The 19320-nt window shown below is 37.8% G+C and overlaps 1 long non-coding RNA gene across 1 annotated transcript in view; it reads right to left on the bottom strand.

Moving 5' to 3' along the window:
- Positions 1 to 19320, bottom strand: part of LOC307186546 — a 141549-nt gene that overhangs the window by 14579 nt on the left and 107650 nt on the right. The gene's annotated exons all lie outside the window — the stretch shown is intronic.

Below are 19320 nucleotides of genomic sequence, written 5' to 3'. Positions count from 1 at the left end.
TTCTATTAGAAGTCAGGATAGTGGTTACCTTTGAAAAGAAAGGAGGGAGTGTCATGATCTATAGGCGATCCACAGGAGGCTTCTGTGCCTCCTTCCTGGGTGGTAGTTGTGCAAATCATTGTGTTAATTATTGAGCTGTACAATGTATGTTTGGTGCAGTCTTCTGTATTCATGATGAAGTATAACACAAATAATATAAAAATAATAACAGATAGTAAAAGGAAACATATATAATACACAATAGTACATATCATTTTCACAAAACTCAGAACTGCAATGAGCACATTTGGAAAACATTTTTGTCAGGAGGTGTGTAACATCTTTGCTGGGAATATGCTAAAATTACTGAGAGGCAAGCTGTAAGATGGCTTATGAAGCAGTGTGGTTTTCTGACATTGATATACATTGTTATGAAGTATGTTATGTGTCAAAAAATCTTTCTGCTAAAGCCACATTTCACTAAATTGCTTCCTTGTTGATGGAGTTTTTAACTGTATTTATCAGTAATCATTTCCATTAAAATGTTTAGTAAATGACTATTACCTTATTTCTAGATTACTGACAGGTGGCTTGACACTCCCTTTGAAGTTCCCAGGTACTGCTAAGAATGCAATTCTGTAGCCAGTTCAGCTCAAATGTCCAGATTCATCCACACCTGCAGCTTATGTGGCAGAGCTAGAGGCTAATAGAAAACATCAGCTCTGGCTTTGCTTTGTTATCAAATCATATGTGATAATGTCACGACCAGTAAGTTTTGTTTTCAGATATGTGTTTGTACTGACTTGACAGTGAACCTAAAAAGTGAAATAGATATGAAAGAACAAGAGAAATTCTAAATTCTCACCCTTCAGGAGTTTTGATACTATCAACTGCCCGTGTTATGTTAAAAAAAAAAAAATCATACAAAAATAAGTCTCTCGGGGCTTCCCTGGTGGCGCAGTGGTTGAGAGTCCGCCTGCCGATGCAGGGGACACGGGTTCGTGCCCTGGTCTGGGAAGATCCCACATGCCGCGGAGCGGCTGGGCCCGTGAGCCATGGCCGCTGAGCCTGCGCGTCCGCAGCCTGTGCTCCACAACGGGAGAGGCCACAGCGGTGAGAGGCCCGCGTGTACCGCAAAAAAAAAAAAAAAAGTCTCTTCTTTCATTACCATTACCCTCAAGGTAAAGAAGATCAGGACAAGTACTATAGTAGCAAATTAATGACAATACTAAGCCAAGTTATTTTGAACTTGATAAAATATTTTGATTTGTAATCTACATTGTCTTCCCACTACAAATAGCAAAGCACTTTGAGGTGACAGAGAAGGGAGAGTATCTGAAGGTGGAAGCTCAGAATTGAACTCTCCACCCTACCACTTACGAGCTGTGCTACCTTAATTAAATCACCAAATGTGTTTAATTTGATTATCATTTTTCCTATCTATGAAATGATGAAAATATTAATGTGTCTCACTGGGCAGTTATGGATATAAATGGAGGTGAGGAAAAGATATTCTATGTCCTAAAACTGTATGAATAGCACCTATACAACAAGCCCCTCATTTTACAGAGGTGTAAACTGAGACTCAGAGAAGTTAGGCAACCTGCTGACCAAGGTCGCAACTGACAAAATCCCTTGCATTTGATGTTCCCTTTTATTGAGTAAACCGACTCCCTCCTTCACATTCCCATGTTGTGCTGTCCTCACCAGTGCTGTGAGGACCTCGGCCAACAAGCTCAGTCCCCTCAGATGTTCTGAGGGCTGTGAATGGAGGAGTCTTTATGACGAGAAAGTGAGTGTCCCTGCAGCTCAGTTTTCATTAAATAATGGGGTTGTTTCAATGCCAGTGAACATTTTAATTTTTCATCACAGCCTTTAGTCATAATTGACTTAACAAGAGCAAAATCTTTTCAACTAGATTCTATCACACAATTTACTCATATTTGGTTGATGTGATTCTCAGCAATATCACGTAACATGTTTTTCTGTGCCAATCCTTTTTTAAAATTAAAAAAAAATTTTTTTTACTTATACATGTATCTATTCTTTTTCAAATTCTTTTCCCATTTATTACAGAATATTAAGCAGAGTTCCCTGTGCTATACAGTAGGTCCTTGCTGGTTATCTAGTTTCAATATAGCAGTATGTACATGTCAATCCCAAACTCCCAATCCATCCCTGCCCACGCACTCTTTCCCCCAACTCTGAACCCGTAAGTTCGGGTAACAACATATTTTTTAAAAATAGATGGTAGAACTTTGTCAGATTCTGAATCCCCATTGGGGTTCAGATCTACCGAAAGCTCCACTCCAGCTTTTCATCCTGTGATTCTCCCTTTATTCACAATAAACCTCCCTCACATAGGCTTCTGCCAGCAAGCTTCCCCTCATTTCATATTTGGAAAATACTTTTAGGTAATGAAGGCCACTTATTTTATTTAATCAATCAGTGTCGATTAAAAATATACATGAATGCGCTTTACAAGTTTTAAAGTGCTGCATAAATTTAAGCAGCTATTGAAATGGGGAAAGAAATCTACAGATTAGGATTGTAAAAGATTTTGTTGAACATCTTAGTTCTATACTACAGGCAATGAAAGGTTACAAAAATTAAAATAACATAAAAGAGAGTCTCTAACTTCATAGAACTCATGATCTCATTACGGAGGCAATATGGATATCCATAAAATGTCAAATAACAATACTAGGCATTTTATGATTAAAGGTAGAATTAATTAGAATAAGAACTTAAGGAATTATGGGCTGGAAGAAATGTTACTTGATCTGGGTTTTGAATAATAAGAAGTATTTCCACAGTGGGAAGGAGAGAAGAAACAGCAGGAGCAAAAGTGAGGAAGCAAAAACAAATTCCACATGCCTGCAGAGGCTGTGTCAGGAAGCTGTGGAGGAGATATAAAAAACCTTAAATTCTTCTCACTGAACAATCAGACAAGCTCTAGATAATGGAAAACCACTGAAAGCTGTACCATCCTCTGGTAGTCAGCGACCTAAGCTCCGTGTATACTCTGTCCCAGAGTTGCACTCTCAGACACTGCCATAAATAAAATAACTTCCTTCCTAGTCTGATTCTGATGCAGACTGAAAACGTACTGAAGATACTGATAGATACGTATTCTTTTTAACACTAGATTAGATATTTGAGACAGGGGACCAATGACTGATCTCCCTGTTCCCACACTTATTAAGCATCACACATGCTCTCTGCAAGCACAGATGATGATAACGATGAAGCCTGGTCAGTGTTTACCCCCTCAAACACCTGAAGCGATACCTTACGAATGGTTTAGATCATGTCCCATACTAGGCGAAGGAGAGGCATTTCCTGGTATCTACCCAAATGAGTCAGCAATAATCCCAATTGTTCTGCATAGTAACTGATGGAGAAAGGGTAGTTGTTCCAGGAACTCTTGAGTGCTCTCAGAGTTTATTAGTGTAGTAATTTAGAAACAAGATTCTGATGACTGCAAACTGTATTTGCCTCAAAATATCAACCAATACCCAATATCTTGGGGCAACCAAGAAACTTCTTGGAATTATAATTTTTTTTTATTTTCATTCAATCTAAAGGCTGCGTTATGTGATTAGAAAAGGGGGTAAAATTTTCTCTCTCTTTTAACAAAATATACTGAATGGAAATTACTGCCTATGGCACAGTAATAGAAAGTATATCAGAACCAGAAAATACAGCTTAAATGCAGTTATCGACAGCCCTCAGAAGCATTTGAAATTTTCAAAACAAGTGAAAAACTTTATTACCATTAACATCACCATCATCTTTATCTTCAATGAGCTATTTGTAATTTAATAAGCAGCTTTCAGTAGTGGTGTTTTGATTTGAAGCATTTCTTAAAATACATTTTTTTAAAAATTCACCCAAGACAAAGATTATAAGACCATTCAGTTAATCACTTAAGCACGTATATTCATTGGGGGAAAAAAGAGAGAGAAAAAGAAAAAGAATATTTTTTTAAAAAGGAAGCACTTATCTGACTGGTTAACTAATATACGGATCCTGATAAGCCCTAGATTTCCTAAGTCTCAACTTTAGGCCACTAGCTGCATTTTCCTTCTGTCCATCTGATATTCCCAAACTGTAGAGCAATTGATGCTGTTTGAGGAGCAAAATAAACATTTAATAAAATATTTTTGATAATTATTTAGAAAAACTTCAGCACTGCAAGAAAAAGTTATATTCCAGGTACTGCCTACATCCTTAACAGCATAGTTTGAAACACTTTGATTCCTCAAAGACCACAACCTCTAAAGTCTGCCAAAACCAGAGCCATTCACACTTTCCTGAAAGCAATCACTGGCCCAATGCAAGAGCCTAAGAAGTGGGGATGACTCCGTAACTGGTTGGGGGCCAAGACCCTGGTTGACATACTGCAGTTGGTTTTAACGGACTTTGAAAACCATCATTTTCTCTAGGACACCTCAGACAGAGCCATGAAATGAAATAATAGTGACAGCTGGAAGCAAATTTTTGAAATTTCAAGGCACAGGTGAGAGAAAATTAAAGACAAAAAATTCATGTGAAGGAAGCTTAGAAATTACTTCTTATGCAACATTTCCAAGTGAAAATGTAAGAAGTAACTTTATGTAGCATAATACTGATTGGAATTTGCAAACAAAAATAAAGCTTATCCCAAATATATCAATCTAAATACACCTCTGAATAATTTGTTGATATATATGTATGTATATGTATATATGTTTGTACATGTGTATATATGAATATCCACCCTATTGTTATTATATATGTTTTTAGGGTACATAGATATGGTATGCAGAATTTTAAGATAGGCCCCCAAGATTTCCACACCCTAGAGTACCTATCTTTATATAATACTTTCCCAATAAGTATAAGTACCATCTGTGATTATAATGGATGTCACTCCTGTGATTAAGTTGTATGGAAAAGATGAAGAGGTTTTGCAGCCATAATTAAGGTCCCAAATCAGTGCGAGTTAATCAAAAGGGTGATTGTTTTAGGTGGGCCTGACCTAACTAGGTGAGCCATTTAAAAGAGTTATCCAAGCCTTCTCTAAAAGGGAAATTCACAGTGAAAGTCTCCTGCTGGCTTTGAAGAAGCAAACTGCCATGCTTTGGATAGGGCCACATGGCAGGAGGCCTATATTCCCTGAAAATGCCATCTGGCTAATAGCCGGCAAGAAATGAGAGACCTCAGTCCTACAACCACAAGGAATGGAACTCTACAAACCACTGCAGGCACACCTCATTTTATCGTGCCCCACAGTTATTGCATTTATTAGAAATTTAAGGTTTGTGGCAACCCTGCCTGAAGCAACTCTATTGGCACCATTTTTTCAACAGCATTTTCTCACTTCATGTCTCTGTGTTACATTTTGGTAATTCCAGCAATATTTCAAACTTTTCATTATTAGTAGTATTATATCATTATTATTATTATTGTATTTGTTATGGTGATCTGTGATCAGTGTTCTTTGATGTTACTATTGAAGTTGTTTTGGGGCACCATTAACCCATGCCCATATAAGATGGCGACCTTAATCAATAAATGTGTGTGCTCCAAATGCTCCACTGACTGGCCTTTCCCCCTTCGCTCTCCCTCTCCTCAGGCCTCTCTAATCCCTGAGTCACAACAATACTGAAATTAGGTCAATTCATAACCCTACAGTGACCTCTAAGTGTTCAATTAAAAGGAAGAGTCACAGGTCTCTTACTTTAAATCAAAAGCTAGAAGTGATTAGGCTTAGTGAGGAAGGCATGTTGAGAGCTGAGATAGGCCAAAAGCTAGGCCTCTTGCACCAAACAGTTAGCCAAATTGTAAATGCAAAGGAAAAGTTCTTGAAGGAAATTAAAAGTGCTATTCCAGTGAGCATATGAATGATTAGAAAGAGAACCAGCCTTATTACCGATGTAGTGGAAGTTCTGATATAAAGTTAGTGGTCTGGATAGAAGATCAAACCAGCCACTACATTTCCTTAAGCCAAAGCCTAATCCAGAGCAAGGTCATAACTCTCTTCAATTCTATGAAGGCTGACAGAGGTGAGGAAGTTGCAGAAGAAAAGTCTGAAGCTAGGAAAGGTTAGCTCATGAGGTTTAAGGAAAGAAGCCATCTCCATAACATCAAAGTTCAAGGTGAAGCAGCAAGTGCTGATGTAGAAGCTACAACAAGTTATCTTGAAGATCTAGCTAAGGTAATTCATGAAGGTGTCTACCCTAAACAACAGATTTTCAAAGTAGATGAAACAGCCTTCTGTTGGAAGAAGATGCCATCTAGGATTTTCATAGCTAAGGAGGAGAAGTCAATGCTTCGCTTCAAAGCTTCACAGGACAGGCTGACTCGGACAGGCTGACTCTCTTGTTAGGGGCTAATGCAGCTAGTGATTTTAAGTTGAAGCCAGTGCTTATTTACCATTTCAGAAATCCTAGGGCCCTTAAGAATTATACTAACTTGACTCTACCTGTGTTCTGTAAACAGAACAACAAAGCCTGGATGACAGCACATCTGTTTATGACATGGTTTACTGAATATTTAAAGCCCATTATTGAGGTATACTGCTCAGAAAAAAGATTCCTTTCAAAATATTACTGCTCATTGGCAATGCCCCTAGTCTCCCAAAACTCTGATGGAGATGTACAACAGGATTCATGTTGCTTTCATGCCTGCTAACACATCCATTCTGCAGCCCATGATTCAGGGATTAATTTCAACTTTCAGGATCATTTAAGAAATACATTTAGTGAGGCTACAGTTGCCATAGATAGTGATTCCTCTGATGGCTTGGGGAATGTAAACTGAAAACCTTCTGGAAAGAAGTCACCATTCTAGATGTCATTAAGAATATTCATTATTCTTGGTAAGAGGTCAAAATATCAACATAAATAGGAGTTTGAAAGAAGTTGATTCCAACCCTCATGGATGATTTTGATCAAGACTTCCATGGAACAAGTAACTGCAGATGTGGAAAAAGTAAGAGAACTAGAATTAGAAGTGGAACCTAAAGATGTGACTGAATTCCTGCAATCTCATGATAAACCTTTAAGGGATGAATAATCAATCGCTTCTTAAGGATGAGCAAAGAAAGTGGTTTCTTGAGATGGAATCTCGCCCTGGTAAAGATGCTATGAAGACTGTTGAAATGACAGCAAAAGACTTAGAATATTCCATAAACTTAGTTGATAAAGCAGCGGCCAGATTTGAGAGAACTGACTCCAATTTTGAAAGAAATTCTACTGTGGGTAAAATCCTTCAAATAGCATTGCACGCTACAGTGGTTTTTCATGAAAGGAAGAGTCAACTGATGCAGCAAACTTCGTTGTCTTCTTGTAAGAAACGTCCACAGCCACCCCAGCCTTCAGCAAACACCACCCTGATCAGTCGGCAGCCATCAACAGCGAGGCAAGACCCTCCACCAGCAAAAAGATGATGACACACTGAAGGCTCAGATGATGGTTAGCATTTTTTAGCAACGGAGTATCTTTTAATCAAGGCATGTACATTGTTTTTTTTTTTAAGACACAATGTTATTGCACACTTACCAGACTACTGTAGAGTATAAAGCTAACTTTCATATGCACGGGGAAACCAAAAAATTTGTGACTCGCTTTATTTCAGTATCCACCTTATTGCAGTGGTCTGGAACTGAACCTGCAATATCTCCTGTAGGTGGTTTTGTCAGAAGATTCTGAGCTCCAGATTAGCAGGCAGCCATAGCTGACACCCTGATTTCAGACTTGTGAGACCCTGAACAGAGAACCCTGCTATGCCTCGTTCAGACTTCTGACAGACACTGTGAAAGCATCATTAATGGGTGTATTTTAAGGTGCTGAGTCTGTGGCAATTTGTTATTCAGCGTAGAAATCTAAAACTGTAGGTTCGTATTGGATAACTATAATTTTTGCCCCTTCCCTATCTCCCTAACTACCCATTACTTTTTGCCCTTGCTCTGGAAGTAAATCTCATTTCCTTTGGCAAACTAGTCCTCCCAAACTCCAACCACATGGCTGTTGCTGGAGAGGTTGCTAATCACAGTATCATTTACCTTGGACTTAAGAAAAGGGCCCGTGACTATTCAAACCAGGTGTAGAATCCAGTCGTGGTGACCTGGCATGCTGAGTGGTCCAAGCATAAGTAAATGGCATAAACCAGGCCAAGAGCATCCCTCTACAGGATGGTTCACAGCATAAGTAGCCAATAGAAAAAGTTCTTTTTAGTCACTCAACTGGAATTTTGCGTGTGGTTCTGTTCTCTGAGTCATGGAGAAAGTCCGATTGCAATAAGAGACTGTAAGACCAATAACTAAAGGAAAGCAAAGAGGAAAGATGGCAAGAAAGAGAGCCCTGACAGCAATGAAGTCCCCAGTTCTAATCCTTGGTGCTGCCCTTGTCCCTACCCTGTTTTTCCCATTACTTATGCTCCCTTAAGGGTTTTTTGTTGGATTTTAGTAACCAAAAGATTGCTGAGTCAGGTTTTGGTAACCAAGAGTGATGCTCTTTACTTCTCACTTTCTCACTCCAAAATTTCTAACGTGACATCCACCATTTTTTCTCTTGCTACAAAAAATTAACCTAGAGGAGGTCAAATCTTTGCTCTTTTTTCTGTGCCAAAAGCAAACCCATGCTCTTTTTTCTTGTTAAGTAGGAGGAGAGTGGAAACAACAGTCAATTCTTAAAAAAAAAAAAAGAAAGGCAGAATCAAGACACAGTTATGTGTTCATTAAAGCTTTCTTTCTTTTTCATTCTCCACAAAGTTAGTCTCGTCAGGAAAACCACTGCTTTTTTAAGTAAGAATTTTAAATTTCTCAAATTGATGATGTTATCACACCCAAAAATGAAAACACCAGTCCCTCCAGGTTGCCTGCTGGGAACGGAGGTCAATGCAGGCAGAGGATGACCAAGGTAATTACTCAGTTTAGACAACTCCCAATGAAAAAAGTTATGAAATCATTTCAGGAGTGTGTACCAAAGTCCTTATTACAACCTGCACATGAGGATTCTGTAACACTCTGGAGTTTGATACTTCAACGTTTAGCTAGCTCATCTGTAAGACATCTCAATGATCTCAGCCCTAAATCCTCATTGGTAATAGCACTGGGATCTTCAGTTCTTGATGGTCTTAATAGGGTGCTGTAAAGGCCCAAGACCTTTTGAAGCAGAAGTGTTCTTTATGCAAGAACTAAGGTAAATAGAATTAAAAAAAAAATAGAGCTAAGAGGCCCTGCCTTTCTTTTAGACCAGCTTCTACCTTTGGTATCCATCTCAGTGATACAATTACTACACTTCAATATCTGCCCCCTACTCACCACACTAAAATTTGAAAAGGAAATTCATGTTTTTCTCATGTGGAATTGGAAGGACGCATTATATAAATTAAGAAATATAAATGACTTCCCCCTATTAAGAGTAAAGTAAGAGAGTGAACAGTGATTACTTCTTCCAGTCCTTCTTATACAAGGCCCATCTGTGAGAGTATCGCCCTGCACTCTGTGCTGATCCCCAGCAATGGCATCCAGTGGAGATTTTCTCTATTTAAGTGGCAAACATGCTTATCAAAGTGGAGGGGAAATTTTTATGACTAAATATAATAATTTAATTTTATAATTACTTGTTGAATGAAAATTATTAGCTGAGTGATGTCAGGACATGAAAAAGTATGAAACATGGTTTCTACCCTCAAACCTAATATAATTGGAAAAAAGAAAAAAGCCAAACAAAGTAAAACTTCTAAGGAAGAATAAAAGATTGTGCATAATTAGCTTTTGGAAGAGCTTAATACATAATTGTGAATGAATGTTAGCAAAATACCTTTTATAATTTTTAACTTCTCGAGGTGCCAGTGTCTTCATCAATAAGATGTAAGAAAACACCTGCACAAAGTGAGGATTAAATGGGATAAGGTATAAAGTGATGATGATGTATTGATATACAGCAGATCCTCAATATGTGGGACTATTGTTATTACTCTTGACTTTTTTTTTATAGGTTATACTGTTACCCCTTTTCTTATAGGCCAAGCAATGAAATGTGAGAGATCTAAGCCTATTAAAGTGAGAAGATTGCTAAATAGAGGAAAAGATTATCAAACCAGGTAATTTATGTCGATACAAATAAGATATAAACTCAGGTGCTTAAATATAGTCAAAAGAAATTTCTGCTGGAAGAAACGGAAAAGAGAAAGAGTTTGTAAGTTGATCTATATTTCAGGGTTTAAATAACAATGACCAAAAAAATGTCAATTAACTATCAGAAGCAGATTAACTAAAAATGACTTAAAAAAATCTTGTGCTCAATGCATATTTGCTGTGAAAGAAAAAAGAATGAGAACAGAGATCTCTATGCATGTGAAACCTAGGATTTTGAAAGGGCTTGAATTTTAGTCCAGGCAAACGGCAAACTAGTAGCTGTAGCCTCTCACCAGTAGCAATCCCCTCTCACCTGGGGATTACCCCAGGATTCCTCCAAAGAACACAGGAACTAAGAAAAGAGAAGGTGCTTGCTCAGCAAACATGGCTTCAGAACAATAATCTAGTTCACCTTCTAAACAGGTTGACAAACCTAAGACACTTCTATCTAAAAATTCTAGCCCCACCACTGTCTGAGTGCAGGGTCCACAGAGGCCAGGCAGAAGGGACAGTGCTTGCCTCAGTCACTGTCTTAGATTGGGTGTATGAAGATACATATGAGAGAAGAAACTGAAAATGAAATGAGAGGTGACAGTTCAAGTCTGATCATTATTTTAAGCTCAGTGAAGCAGAATTGAATAACAAGACTGGTATTTGTCATTTTAGAGGTTTCTCTTTGCAAGATTTTGTTAGATTTGCAACAATGAGTGATTCTTACCAGTTGAGCACTGATCTGAACTACAGATAAAAGGTACAGATCTAAACCATGAATTTCCCTCTCATTATCCTTGTTAAATGAATTAGAAAATCTGATTGAAATTGATGGAAAGAAACATGAACTAGTATTACTAGACATTATGTTTAGATGAAATAAGATTTCTAAAATATGAATCTGGTATTGTTATATCATGTAATCACCAATTCAGGAGAATTGGACCTTACTTGTTTACTTATTTTTTCACTTTGCCTGTTTTAAGTAAGTAACCAAAAGAAAAAGGAGAAAAAAAAAAAGTGAGAAAAATAATTTAAATAGTGCAGATAATTCTGCGGACCACTCCATCCAGCAAGTACACACCATACCTAGAATGAGTGTGAGATGGGAGATGTGCATCTTCTGTTGTTATTTTAATCTTTTTCATTTCCCTTATGCCTCTCTGTGCGTGATCATTTTATTGTATCGAATGTGATTCAAATATTTAAAGATTACTATATATGTATAGACACACACACACATATATGATTGCACGTGCACATCTATATTTTTTCCTCACCATAGCTTTTAAACACAAGCCAACCACTCGTTCCTGCTAAAAAGGAACATCATTGTGTGTACATTGCATATTTATAGATGCATAATACTGTACACGGTTGCAAGTTTTAAAAAGCATCTATTCTGTACTCTGTGGACATTTCAGAGGTTCTTTTCAAGCTTAATTTGGACTCTATGCAGTTTTAACCTTATGCACAGATAGCACTACCTAACTTCTACCAAGGCTGCCTCTATGCCTATTAATTTATGTGAGGAATAAGCTTTCTGGGACACTAGAAAACTGAAGGCAGAAATACAGCTCAGCATTAACCCTCTTTGTAATCATAGATGAGGAAATGTCTCAAGAATCTGGGGGGCCCCCGGAGGGGGCAGAAATAACCACACAAATATCAGTTTTAGGTAAAATAATGTTTAGAAAAAAGTGAAAAGTGTGATGAGAAGCCTTCAGAGAATGCTCACATAGTGATCAAAATCAAATAAATATGAGAAGGGAAAAAGAAGTTTTTAAAAGATTGACAGATCAGAAAGAAGTAGATATAAAAAGTTGTGGGGCCTGCCTTAGAGAAACTTAAAATAGAGAATTAAGAAAAGTTCGATAAGGAGTAGGGCAGTGAAAATGGTGGTGAGAAAAACTGAAGGAAAGGAAGGGAGGGGGAAACAAATCAGAGGATCTGAACGAGGTCAGGGTACCCCCAAATGAGAAACTATTCACGGAAATGTCTGTGAATGGAAACTGTGAGCACAATTGCTTAGGGGATCGGGAAGCTGCTTTACCACAGAGGACCTCAAGGATTTATTGGGAAGTAGAGGGAAACTGGGCCCGGAACTTCTCTTTCTCTTTGGGTGGAGGCCAGAAGAGATACTAGGAAGTGATGATAGGAAGTGTAGGAAAAATAAAATAATATGCTTACTGGTGGGGGGGGGGTGGTACTTTCAGTTCTAGAATGAACTAAAACCACGAGCCAACTGCAGAGATTGAGACTGCGGGCAAAGGGAATGAGCTGCTTAATCTATGTATGAGGCTGAAAGTAGGAATGTGTAAATATCCAATTCATGCAGAAACCGAACCAAAACAAAATGAGAACTACAAAATATGTGCTTGCTAATCCCATTTATTCAATCTGTAGTCCAAGATCCCCGGGTTGGTGACGTGCTTAGGGCGAAGAGATGGAATGACAAGCAATGGGATCAAGCTAACATCAGGCCAGGAAAGAGAGCTCTGTAGGTAGCTCTGCACACTGAAGATAGACCTTTGATGCCCGCCCTGCCCCTGCCCTAGGGAAGGTCAGAGCTTGTTTCTGAAAGGGGTATCTCAGACATCCTGCTCTTGATTTTCTCTGCACTAAAGTTTCAGGTAATCTCCGCTACTCCAAACTGGTAAGTGGCAACAATGTCGCCATTGAGAAGAGGTACAAAGTCTTACAGAATTAGTATATTTTTTCTTTCAAAAAAATTTTTTTAGTTTTATATTGGAGTATAATTGATTAACAGTGTTGTGTTAGTTTCAGGTGTACAGCAAAGTGAGTCAGTTTTACATATACGTGTATCTATTCTTTTTCAAATTCTTTTCCCATTTAGGTTATTACAGAATACTGAGCAGAGTTCCCTGCTGCAAAAATATTTTTAATGAAATAACTGATAAATGCCAAAGAAGTTACTAAATTTCTTTTATCTGGTTAAATGTCTAGAACATCAATTAACCTAACAGATAGAAATCTCAAGTTTTAGAATTAAACAAACACAGATTTTAATCCCAGTTTTTCCACCTAGCAGATATGAGATATTTGCAAATTCTGTAAAGTTAATGAACTTCAGTTTCCTCAGCTTTTAATCAGTGATAAAAATAGCTAGCTTGAAGAATTGTTGAGAGTACAAAATGAGATAATATATGTAAATACTTAGGACTCTGCCAAAAAATAAGTACTTAATAGAGGTAACTATAATTATTACTTATACATCTCTTAAAATACATATTTTTAAACCTTGTCTCTAGATCCCATCTGAGGCTAGTACAGCTCATGACAAAGACACGAACCTCCACATCCACAGTTTCAGTGACCATGGAACTCGTTAGGTACTTGAATACCTACCATGGTACAGCACCTTCACTTACTAGAGCCTTACATTTTAGAAGTACTAAGTTAACACGGACAAAACAACAATGATTTCTAACTACTGTAATCACACACTTGAGCTCTACGTAAACATAAGCAAACATGTAAATGCTGTTTTATTATCCTGAAGGGAAAAATGAGAAGTGATAAATTGAATTTTTTTAAAGACTTGTTTGTTTTCAAATAACAAAAGATTCAAGTTATTCAATATTTAAATAACTAAGAAAATCTAATCATTTGATCATTGCATATCACATTGGATACCGTTAGACAAAATCCAAGGACATATTTTCAAGTCATAAGTATTAATAAGCCCAGTTTGACTTCAAATTTTAATGTGGTTGAATCAGCCAGATGTTCTTCCATTTATTTCTGTTATTTTGGTTTCTGCCCAGGTATTCATTCTACCATAAAAATGCCTTCAAAGATTATGAAAATATCACTAGAAATTGAAAGATAAAAATAAATGGAATGTTGTGTGCTTCCTGAATCTCTTATTGGCTCATACCTACTATGGCTGTACTAATAATCCCATCCAGACATCAACATTTAATTTGAGAAGGTATATGAAACAGTAGGTCAAATAAAGGGCCAGCTGAAGGATTAAATGATATTCAGTGTCTGGTTCTGCACTGTCCTTGTCTCTCTCCAGCAAGCATAGAAAATCAGCAGCTCTTGGCTAAACGGTGTACCTTCCACACACATCCACACACATTGAAGGGAAAGAATGTCATTATAATATTTGTTAAAACCAACATGACTCTCAAAACTTTGCATTAAAAGATGTGGTAATCACCTATGAACCATGTCTCCTGTGCCTTTCCTCTGCTTCATTTACGTGCAGGGACTCTACCCTTCTAAGTTCTTGGTTGGGACTCATATAACAAAAGACAGATTAACAAGAGAAAAACAAACAGAAGTACAGTAACATGTATATCCCATATACACATTAGACACACCCAGGGAAATGAGTAACTCAAAGAGGTGGCTTAGAATTCAGGTTTAAATATCATCTTCAGCTAAATCAAAGAAGGGAAGGTGTGGGCGGATGCCAGTTATGGGAAGGTGACCAGGAAAAAGTATGACAGACGAGTAAAGTTTTTTAATGCAGATTTATATTAGTGCCTTCTCCACTGACAGGATTCTCTTATGATTTAGAATCATCCTCTTTCTGGTATAGAGAGGGAAATATCCTTACAAATGTTTATCTTTACAAATGGGAGATAGTCTTACGAAAAGATAACTTCTACTTTGCAGAGGTTCTCCTGTGTCTGCTATTTCTCAAAATAATTAGCTCAAAATAATCCTCATGTCAAAGAGGTATGTTTTGAGTAGCGTACTATAGTCTCCTACAGTCATAGTCTGGGGTGGCATATTCTGGTCTCCTGCAGTACCATGAGATGGGAATCAACGACATGACAAATGGAAAAAAGCAGTGACCATAAGAAACAGTATTGATTAAGGAGTCAGATAAGAACCAGAAACAAATGGTTACAGCAGAAACCAGTAAACATTACAATGACTCAGTATATATTTACAGAACGGATATTTCATTTAACCCCACAAGTAACCCAGTAAAATATGCATTTTTATTCCCCATTAATAAATAAGAAAACTGATGGTGAAATGGATTGGGTAAATTGTCCCACAGCAAACAAGTAGCAAATCGGAATGAAAACTAACACAAGTTAGGAAGCAAAGCACACATTCTTGCCATTATACCATTCTTGCCTTCCCACTGGTCTCTGTCTATATATGTAAAGCTCTCTCTATATCTCTCTTCATTTTCATATTGTTTCCTCCTATCTCCTTTGTCTCTTTCTTCCTTAAAATAACCATACCATCATGCAGAACTTTAGAATATTTTCTGTGATTACTGGGTAACATTTTACATTCTCTGGTTCTTATTTTAAAAAGGGGTTGGAAGCATGAAGGAAAATGTTGAATTTCTTTCATGAAAGAAAGAGAGTAAGGTCAAGACCCTATAATTTTTCCTCTCCCCTGTGGACCAGGTTAATGATTAAAAAAAATGAATTTTCTCTCCCTCCTTATAACCTAAAACAGCATCTTATGTTTTACTGCTATCAGGCAAGTAAGCCAAGATCAAAGCACCTCATATGTTTGAATGTTTATACTTGAATAACTTACAATATAAAAGGAAATACAACAGATGTAGGAACAGAAAAGATAAAGCCATTTTTAGTTAATTACACTTTTTGAAGGGACATTTATTTTTAATCCCATTCTGCTGCATTTACCACGGTCACCCTGAAGTCAAGTGAAACAGGAAGAAAAAAGGCAGTGGGTGAGATCAGAAAAAGGGAGACAGCAGATAAAAGATGTTAGGGCAGGCAAGGACTGGGAGAAGAGGGAACAAGAACAAATCTGGAAAGATAATGTTTCATATAAGGAGGTTTAAGATATATATATATATATTTTTTTTTTTCAAAAAAGTCGCAGGGGAGAAAAGAGAGCTTCCAAAGCATCATAAACCCCTTGGCACCCCAGGGAATCCATTTCTGTTGACAAAGCTTCCCCCTTACATGTACCCCTGGTAACTAAGGTATAAACATCTGAGCGTCATGTCAGGTGTACTCTTCTGCTTCCTTTACTTCCCACAGACAGGAGATACATAAAAGAATGAAATAATCAAACAGGCAGTTCAGCTCACCTTTAAATGCCAGTTTGTAAAGCTTCCTATCACTTCTTTCAAGACTGAATTAGGACTTTCCAGAAGTTGTCCCTGATGAGGCACACTCCATCCTAATCTCTCCTTCTCCACTTCCGCTCTTCCATTCATTCAGGTATTCTATTTGTACTAGATAATTTTAAATATTTTAATGTAGAATCAAAACGCCAGAAAAGAATTCATTAGAGTAGAATTTAAATTCCCTTCTGGTAATCTTTCTTGTTCTAACCAAGATAAGGACTAGAGAGGTTAGGCAGCTTGTCAAAAGTCACATAGCCAATTAAAGGCACCCAAATCCCATTCCAGGGCTCCTTCTACTAGATCACGTTGTTCGATTCATTTATTCCTTCTAAAATGATTAATGGCTGTGTGTTTTGAAGATTTGAAAAGAATACTTTAGTCATTATTAACCTGCTTACATTTAAATAACCCCACAAATCCAGTAGGTACAAAATTTCGTATCTAATGTAAAATTCCATGTTTTAAATATAATATTTTAAAATGTTTGAGACTCCTAACATAAGCAAAGCTAAACATTCAAATAATGCTATTTCCTACAAAATCCTGACAGAGGAAAATATTCAGGACATGTATTGATCTCAGATAAAATAACACACACACACAGATATAAAGGACAACTTTGGACCCTCCCCAATCTGGAAAATTCTAATCTATAATATTCTTTACCTCGACCTCACAAGAAGACTCCATTCTCATTCTTGCCCTTTAATAACAACAATAGCGATAACTACCAAAATTTATAGAGTACTTTCTGTGTGCTGCTAGGCACTGAGCTACATTGGAGGAAAGAAAGAAAAGGAGAGAGAGAAGAAGAGAAGAAGAAGGAGAAGGAGAAGAAAAATGGATGTAGATTTGCAGCTTAATGGAGAAGATAGGCATCTAATCAGATTTTTCATGTACTGTGGAAAGAGATGGCATTGAGGCTTGCCAGGGTGCCCACAGTGACATAGATAAATCATTAAGGTGCTTAGTCCAATCTGCGGATTTAGGGAGAGAGGTATTCTGGGAGCTTTGCCCAAGAAAAGCCTTAAAAGATGTCAGCGTTACCAAGAAAAGTAAAGGACATTTTAGGCCAAGCAAAATCACAGAACTAGAAGAATGTGTTGTATACAGGGAGCCATAAGCAATCTGAAGTCACTGAAATATAGTATGTAATGTGAAGAGCAGTGGGAAAGAGTTATGAGAAACAGATATGGGCAGGTTCATAGGGGGCCTTTCCTCTGTGTAAGAGTTTTACCTGGAATTGATATGAAATAGTATGATCTGCAGTCATCTCTTGATTACCTTTCAATTATTGTAAAGTAGATTTGTTTATATTTTCCCAGCCTTCTACTACCACTACCACCTTTCATAAAAAATTAAAGTGAACACATATGAGACTAATAATCTTTAGTATTCTTTCAAAGACAGCTGTGGGTAAGATGAATGCATTAAATGTTTTTAAAATGGAGACTTACTGAAAACTATGAAAATATAAGTGAATATTCCTGATAGCTGAGATTATTCATATGCCTCTGACATAGAGAAATAAACTTAGTAAACAAAATGGCAAATATTTTTTATTTTTGTCCCTCACAAATGGATAGTAGCAAAGCCTTGTTTTTCAGTTGCTTTTTTATAAAGAAATCACAGACGAAGCTTTTGAAGAGTATGGAGATCCCAGAAAATTGTGAAGCAGCCATGCAGCACTGGAGCCCTCTGTTCCTGATCCCCTTCCAGGCCTAATGACTATTTTCAGACATTGTAAAATGTAGGTAAATCAACAAAATCCAAATCAAGCTGCTCCGCAGCGAGCACCTGACCTTGAGTCACCTACAGTTTCTTTTCACTCAGATAGGATGTCGCCTTTCAAATTCTCTTCTCCATTTAACACATGCAATCTCAAGCTACATCATGTGTTCACTTTCTTGGTTCTCCTGAGAAACTTGCCCTGCTCTTGGCATGCTGGGATAACTAAATAAATTTCCCTTCCAAAGGCCAAATTTTCCTAAGCTCATGGATTTATTCCAGTCAGCATCCATCAACTTTTGAGTATCTGTGTGCGTTCAGAGCTGTGCTAGGCACAGCGGGAGACACCAATAAAAGACCAAATCCCAGCACTTGCTCACACTGAGTTTATGATCGAGTCCGGGGAGACAAGATGAACATACATGCAACAACTGGGAAACAATTTGAGACAGTATATAATTAAGTGCTGAATGTAATACTGACTGTAAGTGCACAATTCTTCACTAATTACCAGTTGCTTGAAGGAATTAATACTTAACTTTGGGGATTTCAATCACAATTTCTCTATAAGCGTTAATTCTTGTAACCAGCAATTCATTTCCAAGAGTTACAAACATACCCTAGTTTTAGCAAATTATCAGCGTTGTTCTCATAAACGCTTTTTTCCATTAAGCAATTAATTTAAATCCTGATTGTTCTGACCTCCAGGGCATTTGGAGGGGTGCTGGCACCTCAGACATAATTTAATTTTTCAAATGAATTTTTTGGCTGGTGCAGGATTCAGAACCCGGAGGGGAAGGAACCTGCTTTCTCCCCCGGAGCAGGGCAACAGGAGACCTCTGGGTCCAGAGCAGTCTCACTCTCCCCTCTGACACGGGTAGATAAACTCCAGTACTGGGCTCCTTTCTTTACCTTGTCTTCCGTACTTTTTTTTACTCCAACTCCTTTCCCTCCTCCTGTCTCCCCTGCTTTGGTTCTCTTCTTTTCCCTCTTCTCCTACCTTTGTTTCAGTCTGACCAAGAGCATCTGCAGAGAAAGTTTCCCTAGCTAGTAACCCTCAGGATGGAGGAGGATGCTAACCCAGCCTCCCCTGTCAGCAGGGTCTAGCAGGGATCATGGCCCTAGAGAACAAGCTCAGTCCACCTTCTGGAGCTTCAGTCATTTTCTCATCAGCCAGCAGATGTGCTAGGAGAATTGCAAACTATTTTCGAATGTCCTTCCACAGACCTCACTGTCTTCTCACACCTGCCCTGACCCCTCCTGAGCACCTTCGTGACCTTGCTCCACCTGGAACAGCATGCAGGGCTCTGGCAGACAACCACAGGTGGGCATAACCACATCCAAACCTGCTTTCTGTTTACCTTTAACCAAGACATAATTGGCCACTAAT

The sequence above is a fragment of the Stenella coeruleoalba genome, assembly GCF_951394435.1.
Source record: "Stenella coeruleoalba genome assembly, chromosome: 5".
Lineage (NCBI taxonomy): Eukaryota > Metazoa > Chordata > Mammalia > Artiodactyla > Delphinidae > Stenella > Stenella coeruleoalba.
The sequence above is the reverse complement of the archived record's forward strand: the minus strand, read 5'-3'. Positions and strand labels throughout refer to the sequence as shown.